Raw genomic sequence first — 15305 nt, forward strand, 5'->3', positions numbered from 1 at the left:
CCCCTTTCAATGTGCTGCACACTCGAGGCAAATATTTTGGGTATTTGGATGCAGGACAACCTCAAATGGGATAGAAACATTGCTGAAATCCATAACCAATCGTATATGCTCAGGATTACAAAGGATATAATTATCCATTACTAGAATACGCAGATGTAGTTCCTCCCTCACTTCAACTCAAGATCATACTTTGGAGCAGCTGCAAAAAATACAGACAAAGATATTGGTAATAACGTCAGTCAAGAGCTTAGTCAAGATAATAGAAAAGCACGTGACCAAAACAATCCTAAAACTGGTTTGAAACGACCGAGTGCTACACACTTTAAATGACAAATGACAACTTTCGTACATTGTGAAAATCACAGCAAATGTAATACCAATTTTAATTAAATTTCTTCACATATACATTTATATAATCCACTTTAAATTAATTTTAAATTAAGATGTTAAACCATCGCAAAAATACTTATTTTGTGCAACAATCGCCTCACTTTATTTGATCAAATGACAAACATAATAATACTGTAAAAGTGGAACTTTTGCTTAAAATAACATTTTTGCTATTTATAAAAACATGCAAATAATTATGTTCTTTTATGTAGTAAGTCTTGGTAAGAAAACTCAAAGTTGTAAAATTTAAAAACAAGAGTAGTTCAAAATCGACAAAGCGCAAAAATGATGCACACAAAAATGATGACTTTTAACTTTTACAGTATATCAAAGCCACAAGGTTACAACATATGCAGGTGATTTGACCTGGTGACCTCTCTTTATTAATACAGTGTATTACTATTTTCACTCCTGGTGTGAATAACCTTGTCCCAGCACATCCCTTTTTATAGGGATTTTTATTACTGCTGGTGAGTAAGTGATGTCAAGGCGTTGAGGTAGCTTTTTACCCGTGGGGTTCATAGTGGAAATAAGCATGATAAAGGTATGGGGATGTGCGGCATATTGTATTTTCAGCCATTTAGTTCAGACCTGGGGTGCATTTTCAGCCATTCTGGTATATTGATGGCCCTCAATTTCATTTTTGGTTAAGAAAGGGCACTCTTTCAAAATTGTCTCAAAAAAGTGCCAATTTTTCATTGCTGTTTAGCAAAATTTGCAAAAAAAATCTATAAATAAGTATAATTTTGGGTCTGTTTTTCAACAGATTTGGTTTAAAGTAGTTTTTTAAAGAATCCCAGGCTCACGTCCCCACCTAAACCACCAAAGTGTGACCCCACCCTGGGTTAACATGCATATCCACACACTATCACACATTCCCACCTAAACCACCAAAGTGTGACCCCACCCCGGGTTACCATGCATATCCACACACTATCTTTAAACATGTGTCCATGTATGCCAGAGCGAATGCTCATGATTTGTAGCTACGCCCAATGAAATACACACTGACATCACAATAATAGATTCCATATCACAATGGAGTGATGGGAAAAGGTTAAAGGCCACTGGACCTTGACCATCAGTGGCGTAATATGGGTCATCCGATGGGGGGCACCGGGTCTGATGGGGGGGGGCACAAGCTGTTTTTTGGCAATTTTCCTATAGGATTTGCTCAATTTTGCAATCAATTGGGGGGCACAATTCCCCCAGCTTCCCCATCCCCCTCCCCCAACACCCCCGTGCCCCTATGATGCTACGCCACTTACGATACAGTGTACAGCCTGTCTCAAAAAAAATTGTGCAAGTGAGAAGCGCCCTCTTTGGCAATTAGAAAAAAAAGTTTTGACATAATGCTTACATCTACGTCAAGGGCACAGTCTTAGCTCTCAAATACCGTTTGTTCTGTTCAATTTGCATGTTTTAATCTCGAGATATGCTTACTTAACAACGAAAGGGTAAAATCACAATTGTGCCACTTTTACTATAGGCATTGATAGGGAAGAGGGCTGTACACCAATGATAGCATCAAGTTTATCGAGAATTCCTTCGTGAAATCAAAAGAATGCATCAATTCCACAACAATACAAGATTGTGTTTACTGTTTTATAAGGATTCTCTTTGTCCACTTACGACAAATTAAAAGATAAATAAATATTTCACATTCTGCTGTAAAATTAAATACATGTGCATGTCAATGATTTTATATCTATCATGGTAAAGACAGTTTTCTTTGTCACTCAAGACACACAGATATTGCACACTTTTAGGTTAATGAACTTAGACAAGTTGAAAAAGTTGAAATTTGACAAATTAATGAAATTAGGCGAAATAATGCACGCAGCGCTGATGTTGATGTATCTTATGCACCAGCCCGATTGGGGGGGTATTAGAGTTAAATACATCAACATCAGCTATCATTGATTTACATGTAACAGCCCTATTTCCTAGTAAAAGTGGCACAATTGTGATTTTACCCTCTCGTTGTTAACTAAACATATCTCAAGATTACAAAAAGCAAATTGAACAGAATAAACGGTATTTGAGAGCTAAGACTGTGCCCTTGACGTAGATGTAAGCATTATGTCACAACAGTATTTTCTAATTGCCAAAGAGGGCGCTTTTCACTTGCACAATTTTTTTTGAGACAGGCTGTATACCGACTTTGATTTTAACATTATTGTGCCCCTCCATTCCACAAGTACCACCTGCCTAAAAGTAAGGGTCGCTCCAAATAGATATGGAACATAACAATAAATACAATATACTGTAAAAGTACAATTTTTTATGTTACATTTATTTGAGCGCATTCAACAAAAATAACCACATGTATATTCCTTTTGTGAATCGGTCAATGTAAGAAAGCTTAAGATTGTGGAATTAAAAAGAAGCGAAAGTTTAAAATTGGTAACGTGCAAAAAAATAATCACACAAAATGTCCACCTTTACTGTTATCATTTGCCTTCAAGTACTAGATTATAGTACTTCTTGATTCTCATTGGCCAAATTAATCCCATGGGTACTACTGCGCCTTTTGTACAGAGCCCCTGATTGGTTAATTACATGATATAATCAGTTGAGTATCCAATCAAAATAGAGCTTTTAGATTTCTTAGCAAATTAAAGCTTCAGTCCTACTGACTATTCTTACCCTATCTCTGATTGGCTCAATACTTGATATACCACTCTTTATAACCAATCAAAAGAATTCTTATATATTGAAGCTGATAGTTTGGCCAGTAGTGCCCATGGGTTTCAGGACTACATGTTACATGCTGTGCAATACAAAACACTAATTTATGTACATCTTCACATTACAATTAATATTCAAATTGCAACAAAAATAAGCATATAAATACGAATGAATTTCAAGTAATGTTTCACATTGTTAGATTTGATCAATCAATGAGCTATTCTATTTCAAATCCTCACTCCCCCTGTGGGAGATTTATCTGAAGTCTACCACAGAGGGAGTATGGGTTTCATATAGAATAGACAATTGGGTAACTTCCATTTGAAATATTCACTCCAGGTATTGAAAATCTAGGTAAAGTCATATACAGAGGGTGTATGGGTTTCAAATAATTAGCCTTAACCAGTTTGAAAGACATACTCCCTCTGCAGGAGGATGTTCCACAGGGGTATGCCAGATTTCAAACATAACCCAATAACACTCATATCTTCCACTCAACTTATCACTTTTAAGATAATAATTATATTTAATTGTATTTGTTGATAGGTTTCATAAATGGAAGTTGTAACTAATACATTTGGGTGTATTCCTAATACATTTAGGTGTATTCCTAAAACATTTGGATGTATTCCTAATATATTTGAGTGTATTCCCAGTACATTTGGGTGTATTCCTAATACATCTGGGTGTAGTCCTAATACAATTGGGAGTATTCTCAATACATATGGGTGTATTTCTAATACATTTGGGTGTATTCCTAATATATTTGAGTGTATTCCCAGTACATTTGGGTGTATTCCTAATACATTTGGGTGTAGTCCTAATACAATTGGGTGTATTCCCAATACATATGGGTGTATTTCTAATAGATTTGGGTGTATTCCTAATACATGCATACCTCTGCATGCCAAAGTTACCGCATTATATGATACAATAATTATTATCAAATATAGCTTTCCTAGCAAGGCATACAGGAGTGTAAGGCAATAATAACTCAAGTGGAATACTATACATAAATACATCATCAGCTTGCATACCACTCCTCACATGTAAAATATGAAGGGGCATATATACACTGGAGGGGGGGGGGGTGACTTGTATTCCAAAGTGGATATCATTGACTTTCAAAACGGACCCTAAACAAGTATTTTCCCTTGGCTTCCACATTACCCTAGTAGAAAATTGCCATTTTTTTACTTTACTTATTTCTTGTTGGTCCTGTAATCCATACAGTATGTGTGAATTTTAAATGGGGTTACCTGAAATGGGGAACTCTATTTGAAATCTACACCCCCTATGTGGGAAATTAAGGTCATGTCTTCCATAAGGGTGTAGGTATTTCAAATGGAAAGCCCAAAGCAGATGCCGATGATTTATACCCAGGGTGTATACATGGGATGCTATTGCGCAATGTGGTGATCACAAAGATTATGTTCCACAGAACAACCCTCTATTTCTTCCTTTAACCCTAACACTGACCCATGCTTTTTGGAAGTCAAAGAAGATCCGAATTTTTCAAGAAGAAGAAGAATTTTTAACTTGGCACCCCGGGATTTGAACCTTTGACCCCCCGCATGCCAAGCGAACGATCGCGGACTGGTAGCTGGACGGGTTATTGCTGCCCGGCCAGCAATTCCGTGAGCATATCACACTTCGGGTGATTGCGTCATCGCAGACCCTGGGATGCAAGCATATTTTTCATCGTGGTATTTTGTGGGTTTTTACTGGTGTTAGGGTTAATGCAACATTGGATACTCTTGAGACGTCCAAAATGAACAGTTACACAATTAAATATTTGGATCTTATGTTGAATTTTGATGTGTCAGACTCATCCATTATCAATGAAAACTGATGGGTACCAATCATTTTGATACAGCATGTATCAAGTATTCACACAGGCTCAATCAGAGAAATAAACGCAGACAAAGTAATTGTAACTGAACACAATTGCAGGATTCCGGACCGTATTAGAATATCTTGGGAGATTGAATACAATTCTCACTTAAGGCAAGCCCAAGGCTTGAACTCTCAGATATCGTATTATTCTCCCGGCCGATTGTGCAGCCTATTTATAGACCGCTCAGCCATCTCACCCTATTATAATCAAGGTTTTAAAAAAAATCTATGCTATGAAAGCGATACGGCATTACAGCATGTGTTGTCATACAGGAAAAGGCATAAAATTACATGTATATACATTCCGTTATGTGCAAGAAAATAGCAAATTAATACAATACAATATAATCTAGGCCATGGGGTTCCCAATCAAACCAATTGTCACAATTTTGTCTCATGTCCAACCATATTTATCACATCGTGGGTAGTCTTTGCAACCACTAGGAAGTTCATTTGTCAGTCAAGATTTAGTTCAGATTTGGCCATTTTCTTGACCATTTCTGGACTTTTCTTAACTATTTCATAACACTTTAAATAAAGAAATAGTTAAGAAAAGTCACGAAATAGTCAAGAAAATGCCAGAATCTTGAAATAATCTGAACAAATGAATTTCCTAATGGACATGGGGTTGTGACCCACTGATTTGTTTGAATATGGACCCAGGGTAAAGAAGAAATAAACAGTAATTTAAGTATCCCTCCGTTGTTCTATATGGCTGAGCATAACTAGTTGGGAGCTACTTATCTAAACATTTTGCAGTTTAAAACAGACACATCATGGTGCATATAATAAATAAAGCATTGAGAATATAATGCATAAAACATCGAAGTTCTACCATCAGCCACCTTAAAACAGAAAGAACTGAAATTTCTTTGCACTATTAGCCAGCCAGATATAAAGTAATGTAGCGGATTATGTTTGTTTCTATTTCAGATGCAAGGGAGCAAACAATAGCAATGACAATGTAATAAAAATATCTACGAACAGATAACATCTGAATCAAAAACATGTCTACCTATGGCAGGCTTCAGCCTGGATAAAACCTGGCTTCCATAAAACCCTGGTAACTGATTCAAACAACAGTATATAACCATGTATACATGAACTTAAAGGCCCTTTCAGTGATTTCACAGGAATATTTAAAAAAATGGAAATTTGTCAGAGTTGCTTAGAAATAAAGAATAAGTCTACAGAATTTCATTAAACCACTTTTCCCTGAATACATCGACAAATTAGTCAAAAACAGAAGTTTTAGAAAGGTTTTCTACTTCAACTCAGATCGACTCGAGAAAATCGAGATTTTCGTACAGTGCGCCACCAATCGACTGGAAAAACTTCCTAGTCCAGTGTTTCTAACACGGGGAAGTAGAGTCTAAATTGATCTAAAACAGAGTAACAGACGCTTAATTTTTGTAGTAGAAAACAAAATAAGCAATTAAACGTCACCGAGGCAAACTAACGGTCAATTCAAATATGAAAAACAGTTAAAATTGTGTATTTTGTTTAAAATAGTAGCTACTGATGTAATAAGTAGTAGAAACAATACGCAACGCGTGGAGAGTGAGCTTCTTTCGATCTCGAGTCGGACTTTTTGTACTGTCAGTATCAAAAGTCCAGATTCATGTAAATGCTTTATTTTGTTTAAAATACACGGCTTTCGACCGAACCACTAGCAGGCTATGTTAGCACATCTATGCCAATTACAAAGGTACCAAAATCTGAATTTTGATGATTTTTACGATCGTCCGGATGAGCAAATCACTGAATGGGCCTTTAATCAACAAAATGTAAAACTAAATCTATTCTGAAGATTACAAATTAATAGATTTTTTTTAAAATATTGTGTGACCACAAAGTCAAATTGCATATTTTTGCTGATGTTGACAGTACCGTCATGCGCACTACATGTACTACCTTTCTCACAGTGCCCCTGATTAGTTAATTACATGATATAATCATCCAAATAACCAACCTCATTAATATACACGATATATGCCATCCAATCACTTATATTTATTTCTGCGCCATCAGCGTAAATATTAGTAACCTTTGTGCGCGCCGAGTTGTGCGTTGAACAAATTGCGAGAGCGCTGGCCGCTGTATTTGGATTGCGCGCTACCATATTTGCACAGATTTTGATACGCACTTCTGTTATTGGTCGTTCTGCTTTAGCCTGATCGATTTTTGAAAAGGCAAAACGTAAAAAAAAATTATTTTTGAGCAAAATTGTGTGATATTTTGTAAAGTCAAGAGATGAAAGTGACAGTTATGAATGAGGTTAATAACTTTGCATCGGTAATATGTCGGGCATTGTGAAAAATCTAAACATTTTGCCTTTGGACCTCGGAATATCCCTCGGTTCCAAAGGCAAAATGTTTAGATTTTTCACAATGCCCTTGAAATTACCGATGCGCAGTTATTAACCTCTAATTAAAATATGGCTTTTAGAGCTCTTAGCAATGTGAATATTCTCCAGATACCAACTGACTATTCTTATCCTATCTCTGATTGGCTCAATATACAGTGCGAGTCAATAAAGTGCAATAGCGCAAAGAATCAACATTTACGCTAGAACCAAGTTCAACTTTTCCATTGTTGAAAGTTTCTATAAATGCCACACTCAATCATTTAAGTGAATCGCAACTACTGCTTAATTTTTATGAGTCTTTTTTACTGCAATACCCAATTTTTATCCACGAAGCACCATGTATTTTGAATGAGTGCACAATTCACAATAAAGACACCAGATCTGAAACGGACTTTAAGTTTAAAAACTTAAATCAAGGTTTATTTTTGCATTTTTCTATTCCTTTATTTTTGGTTCAAACAAACCTAACATTACAATATAGATGAGTTGACCTCAATGTTTATCAACAAAGGCAAGGGGCTGGTATATCTTTATGCTTGAGTGAACCCCATGCAACTACTATACTGTTCAATAGTCTTATTGTGATGTGGCGGGAGTTTTAAAAACACAAGCCCTGAACAAAATATGATTCGCATGCATACTGTCAGGCAAAAAAACAATGGAAATTGTGATGATGCGTGCGCATACTGCCAAGCATTGACGTCAGAAGTCAACTCATCTATATAAATACCCAACTTACTGGATATTTTGTAATTCACTCCACTTCAATGTGCACACATTCCTTTCAATATTTGAAAAACATGCCCACCAATTTGTACATTTTCACTCAATTATTGAAACTCTATAGAGAATAAACGGAAAGTGTGGAAATAAGAACAAAATATTTCTTCCATTTAAACAAAACCAAGGGCACAATGCGCAATTCCATTTAAAATCCACCCTACCCCTGTGGAAGATTTAGCTAAAGTCTTCCACAGAGGTAGTATAAGTTTTGAATAGAATAGACAATTGGGTAACTTCCATTTGAAAAACTCACTCCAGTTGTGGAAGATCTGCAGGTAAAGACATAATACTGGGTTTCAAAATGATTAATTATGACCAATTACATTTGAAAAACTTACTCCTGCTATGGAAGGTATTTTCAAAATCTTCCACAGGGGTAGTGTGGATTTCAACTGGAATAGCCCAATAACTCCATTCTATTTCAGTGCCAGTGAGGTTAAGAAAATATGGCAGTTATTCCAAATCTACTTTACACAGAGTGCTACACATTCAAAATTAAGACGTCTCGTGGATAAATTTTTTTATTGGGTATCACAGTAAAATGTGTCATAAAAACAAAACCGTAAATACCAATTGCTTCAGTTTTTCACAATGTCACTAATGAATGTACAATAGTATTTATATAAAGTTTTCAGATCTAAAAAGTTAAACCTGGTTCCAAAATAAAGATGGCTTCTTTTATTTGCCTATTGGGCTATTCCATTTAAAATCCACACTACCCCAGTAGAAGATTTTGAAAATATCTTCCACAGGGGAGTATGAATTTCATATGGAATGATCACATTATAGGCAGCTCCATTTGAATTTCATACACCCTCAGAGAAAGATCTTCCACAGAGGGAGGGTGAGTTTCAAATGGAGCTGCTAACATATTCATTCCATTTGCAATTCATACTCCCCCTGTGGAAGATATTTCCAAAATCTTCCACAGGGGTAGTGTGGATTTTAAATGGAATAGCCTAATGCATCTTTTTTGACTCACCCTGTATAACACTTTTTGTAAATCAAAATAGCTCTTGGAGGCCTTTTGGTTTGAGGATATTGTCAACAATTTAACATTTTGCTTTTGGAACAAAGACATATCCTGATGAGTATTCCAAGGTCAAAAGCAAAATATTTTTTCATGTTATTAATCTCGTTTCAAATTGATATTTCAACAGGACATTTGAAATGTTTTCCTCTCCCCGATAAAAAAATTGGACAGCCAATGGTAATTTTATTGCTTAATTGTGCAATGGTGAATTGCATGGGTGTAAATTGTTCAGTTGCACAAAACTTCCCATGCAGAGATAATAGTACAGCGCATTCATGTATTGCGTCATCACACGAGAGGGTTTTTATAAATGTCAACAACTTACTATTGTGGGTTAATATGTTTACAAATAATATATAAATCAAAGGTTTCATGCAGTAATGGCCTTATCTGCAATAGCTGGCCTATAGACGAATCCAATTTCACGCAGTCCTATACCTCAATGGCTGCTAAAGTTGGGTCCCCGTCGGCTCAATCTCACCTAAAATGTGAAATAATGCGGCCTTGGAGGGCATTTTAAACTGCATTGTATTACCTGTGTTACACATAGACAAAATAATGATGACAGTTTACAACACAAAAGAATGTAACATAGATTTTTAAGCGGGTTTTTGGTGTTGCGGGGACCCAAAGATGGCCGACCAAATCCTGACCATGACTTGGCTCGTTGGATTCGTCTATAGATAATTTGGCCATTTCTGCATTCTATATTGTACACATGACATAGAGATGCCAATTAACATTCAGCAATCAGGGAGGTTTCCCACAGAAATTAGGGAGGTTTTCAGAATTACACAAAACCTTCTTGAATCAGGGAGGTTATCAAATTTGCTTGTATGAATGTACAAAATATTCATCAATTTCAAGGAGGATTGGCATCTCTGACACTTGGCAGGTATTGCAGATAGGTCTTTCTTGCTCTAACCCCCAATTAATGGATCATGTTTATTCATGAGGTTATGATTGTTTTAATACTTTAATACTCGAAAAATATTTACAAAATCATTTTTTCATAAAGTGTTCATATGTACATGTACATGCTTGACATTGACCCCTATTTTGCCATAAAATACTGATATTGCTTATTTTACATGTCCCTTCATACAGATACCAAGATAAGATATTTCAGGCCTTTATTTATATGTAATTTTGTTATTATTCTATTGGCCTCCTCCATATTTCAAAATGCAGTCATAAAATAAATGTTGACTTTTATCACCTTATATCTTACTCTATGCAAATGGGCTATTCCACTTGATATCCATAAACCCCCTATGGAAGACATGACCTAAAATGGGTTTACCTGAACAGGTAGATTAATGTCATGTTTTCCACAGGGGGTGTGGGGATTTCAACTTGAATAGCCAATCATGAACATACCCACATCAGCACCTTCCATATACAGATATATCCATAATGCAGCAATCATTTTATTTCTATTTCAAAAGGATATTTCTACAATGTGTACTTCCCTTAATTATCTAATTATTATAATTTGAATTCTTACAAAAAGCAAGATGGCCCGATCACAGGTACGTGTACATTTTTCAAAAGAAGTTTATCACATAAGTAGAAAAATAAACAACACAATATGAAAGACACATTATACAAATTCAGTAACAGTTATGTACAAATAACTCAATTGCACCAATTACTTTATCTATTATACACAGCAACATTGGGCTATTCTAATTGAAACCCATACACCCTTATGCAAGACATGACATTAATCTCCCACATGGGGGTGTAAATTTCAAATGGAGTCACCCATTCAGGTAACCCCATTTGAAAATCACACTCCCTGTGTAGGAGATAAAGGTCATGTATTCCACTGGGGTGTATGGATTTTAACTGGAATAGCCCATATATACAATTGACTTTAGTGAACAGGATACCATTATGTGTAGTCCTATAATCAGGCATGAGACTGCACTTTCCTAAAAAAAACTGAAAAAACTGAAAATGCGCGTGAAATTGGGCAAAAAGTACCAAAAACAGGCTGAAATTAAATAAAGTTGCGGAAATTTTGACTATAAAAAAAACTGAATTCAGTTTTTAAACTGAAAATTCTCATGCCTGTATAATGCCATTAGTGGCCCTCTGACTCCCTGATGATTTGCGAGGGCACTAATTTTAAAGGGAATTTACCTAAATCATGTTAGGGTACCAAGGCAATTATATGCTACAGAGCATGCCCAAAGCTACATATTTGGTGATGAGTAAAGGCATGGTACTAACTAATACCCTGGGTAAACAGTTTGTTTTGTGAGGGGACCCATTTTCAAGGCAATTTGTGGGCACCAAGGAAATCATATGCTACAGAATGTGTTGGGGCACCACAACAAATACATGGGCCTGTTATTAGTCACTAGAGTACAAGGCAATCACATGTGACAAATGTATGTGAGTGCTACATGTACAAGCTATCGGTATTCAGAGGAGAGCTTCGATCTGGCAGCATGCATGAATGGGAATTGAGTAAAGTTAAGTAATTCTTCCTTTCATGTCATGCCAGTTTGAGGCTCTCCTTGCATCATAGCGGAACCGTGCAAAGGGCGAATGGTAGTGATACCTATAACAATTTATCGTAGAATTTTCCCCTTTGACCCAAGAAGACCCAGTCATAGTACTATAATAGAGAAAAGCATCATCGGGAGTCAGCAGGCCGCTGATGATTGGGCTATATTCCACTTGAAATCCTCCTATGGAAGACATGACCTTAATCTCTCATTTTAAATGGTGCAACCTGAATGGGTAACTCCATTTGAAGTCTACAGTACACCTCCTGTGTGGGTGATTAAGGTCATGTCTTCCATAGGGGGTGTTGATTTCAATGAGAATAGCCCATTATAGGACTAAACTATTCATATTCCCTAATTCAGGTACTGGTAATAACCTAAGTTAACACTTTCTGCTACCAAATTTGTCCACCTTTTATGCGCTCGTCTAAGATTGCATGAAAAGAAAGACTCTTTCTACAAAGTCTATGCACAATCTTGACTTCAGTTAAATCTTAAAAACAGATTTCACATTGGATTATTGCAGTTGAAATCCATACACCTGCTTATGGAAGCCATGACCTTAATCTCCCACACATGGGGTGTAGATTTCAAATGGAGTCAACCAGTGTTTACTCAGAGGCCGTATGTCTCAATTTTGGCCCAGTGAAAATAATTTTTGTCTCACAAAAATTTGTAATGCTGTATTACAATTAGTGAATTTGGGGAATTACTGGGCCAAAATTGGGCCAATTTGGGAAGAAAATGTTTCATTTGGCGCACCCAATTTCCAGAGAGAGTAAACACTGGAGTCAACCATTCAGGTAAACCCATTTGAAATTTGCACTCGGTGTTTGGGAGAGATTAAATAATGGTGTCCACAAGGGGATATGGATTTAAACTAGAATATATAGAGTCCATTGCTTCTACAGTGAAAATTTCAAGTCAATGGCACCTGTTCAGACCTTGCTCAATGGGTAAATTGATCACAACTCAGGCTTGAGTGCTACCACTCAAACCATCATAAACCATCACACAAAAATGTGTGCATAGCACGGTTGCATGACCAACATAACTAAATCTGTAGCTTCTGACATTGACCTGGTGATAGTTTACTAGCAGATCTATTGTCTTCAAACAGCAAAAGGCCTAAAAAATGTTTCTTCAAATGGCATATTCAAAGATGCACTTTAAATGGAATGCAAAATAAACGAAATTTACTCTACAGATCGCTTTATCCATCCATGTAAATGTTAAACTGAAACTGGTCTAAATTATGTGAGCAAGTTTATTTAACAATGTTTTATGTTTTTGGATACCTGCAGACAACAAGTTTCAATTTAAAAGAAAAATTAAAAAAATTTAGAATTTTAAATTTTCATGACCATATTTTGAATAACAAGCTTAGTATTGGTTCAGTGGTTTTTAAGATAGCTCTTGGCAACCCTAGTGAAAAGCCCCTTGGAAGGTCGTCATAATCAGAGTCAGGCCTATTCCAGTTGAAATCCATACAACCCCATGACATGACCTTAATCTTATAAACAGGGGGTGTAGATTTCAAATGGAGTCACCCATTCAGGTAAACCCATTTGAATTCACACCCCCTGTGTGGAAGATTGTGTTCCATAGAGGGTTGTGTAGATTTCAAATGGAATAACCCAATCTATATGGTGTAAAGGCAACAGACATGAGAAAGGCAAATGAATATTAACAAAGATAAATATGACATAATCTGGTCTACCCCAGGCTGAAGACAGTAAAATTAAGATCAACTTGGTATTGTAATAGCAAAAAGCTTTGGAACTAAAAGTATGCAATACGATACTAAGATTTCAGCAATAACATAAACTCCTACCAACAAGTAATTACCCCCCCCCCCCTATTACGAAACAAAACTCAAAATCTATGCATCAAATTAAAAAACTGAAATAGCAACAAATCCAGGTAAGTTCTGCAAATTTTGATACCTCATTTATCAAAATAGCTCAAAAACTGTAGCCATATAGTGACTCCTTGAATGAAAAAGATGCATTTTCAAAAGTTGCACTGAAAAGCTACTCAAGTCAGTGTACCATTACCTTCTCTACATGACTGGTCATGGATGACCCACTGTGACCAGTGACAACCAGGCACTCAAGCAGCAGAGGCAACATTTTCAATGAGTTTAGGGGCAACTTTTGAATTAGCATCTGTTTCATTCAAATGTTGGGCTATTAAGACAAATGAGGCATCAAAATTTGCAAAACAAAACTGGGTTTCCTTTTGCTATTTCAGTTTTAAAATTTAATGCATAGATTTTAAGTTATTATCTGATAATCAAGGGGGGTAATTACTTTTTGGTAGAAGTTTACTTGGTTACTGTGTAAGTTGATGATGAAAGCAACTCAAGTTTTTAAAATTGCCCCCTTTGGCCTGGTTGGATCAGATCGGGCTATTCCAGTTGAAATCCATACACCCACTGTGGAGGACACAACATTAATCTTCAAAACAAGGAGTGAGAATTTCAAATAGGTTACCTGAATGGTTGACTCCCATTTCAAATCTACACCCCCTGTGTGAGCGATTAAGGTCAAGTCTTCCATAAGGGGGTGTAAGGACTTCAACTGAAATAGCCAATTACACACAAGTGATCCATATGGCACATCTTTTGTGTACATTTGTCAACACTACCATAGAGATTTGATCCACAGAGTATCGACTCAATAATGTGTGAAAAGCTATTTGTATAATCACCATATAAGTGACATGATCAAGGGAAATGAGTCGGATGTCGCTAATTTTGATTATGAGCTATTGACAAAGAAAGTGTTAAAATTCTTTTGTTTTATATTGTTTTCAGCGATTGATAAATTGACGTAACTTCACAAAGAAAAGTCATATCAACATGGGGTTTTCAGTTTCTGAAAGCTTTAAATATCCTCTTAAGAAACATGTGTAAAACTCATTTTCGACCAGGGCCGACATGTGACTCATTCCCCTTGATCATGTCACATATTGGTTTGTCACAGATGGAGGACAAATAATGCATCTGCTGCATTGATCGGCTAAGTAAAGCCTGAAATAGAATGATAATTTGCATCTTAAAGCTAGCACTTCAACGTTACGACAGTTTGCGTGTGTATGGCTTAATGTGCATTTTTGGTACAACAGGTTACACATAGAATGCAACCAACCATGTATACTGAGTCAAAGTTTGCCAGGCAAGTAACAAAATAATCTGGAGGTACACTATAATTGAAGACCGAAAAGACTAGTTTGCGTCTGACGTTAGGGCAAAGGTGCGGTGTGATTGGTTCAAGACCTGCGCAGTATGGCAATTTTGGTCTGGTTGACAGGGTGTCATACACAAACTTGTTTTTTTAATTCGGTCTTCAATTATATTTTGCCCTCCAGGAGCGACATGCAAACATGGCGGAGTTGGTACTCTTTGGTTCTACCTCACTTAATCTTACACAAAGAAAATGTTGGTTAAAATACCTGCCATGTACACATATAAAATAACAGAAATACAGGATGCCAACATGAACAGTATTGAGGAAATGGTAACTACTATGCATTTGCAATTTGTTGCTGTACTCTATGAGAGGGTGCAGAAAACATGGGTAGCATGTTGCTGTACTCTATTGGGGGGGGATGTGCAAAGCGT

The sequence above is a fragment of the Amphiura filiformis genome, chromosome 2, assembly GCF_039555335.1.
Source record: "Amphiura filiformis chromosome 2, Afil_fr2py, whole genome shotgun sequence".
Lineage (NCBI taxonomy): Eukaryota > Metazoa > Echinodermata > Ophiuroidea > Amphilepidida > Amphiuridae > Amphiura > Amphiura filiformis.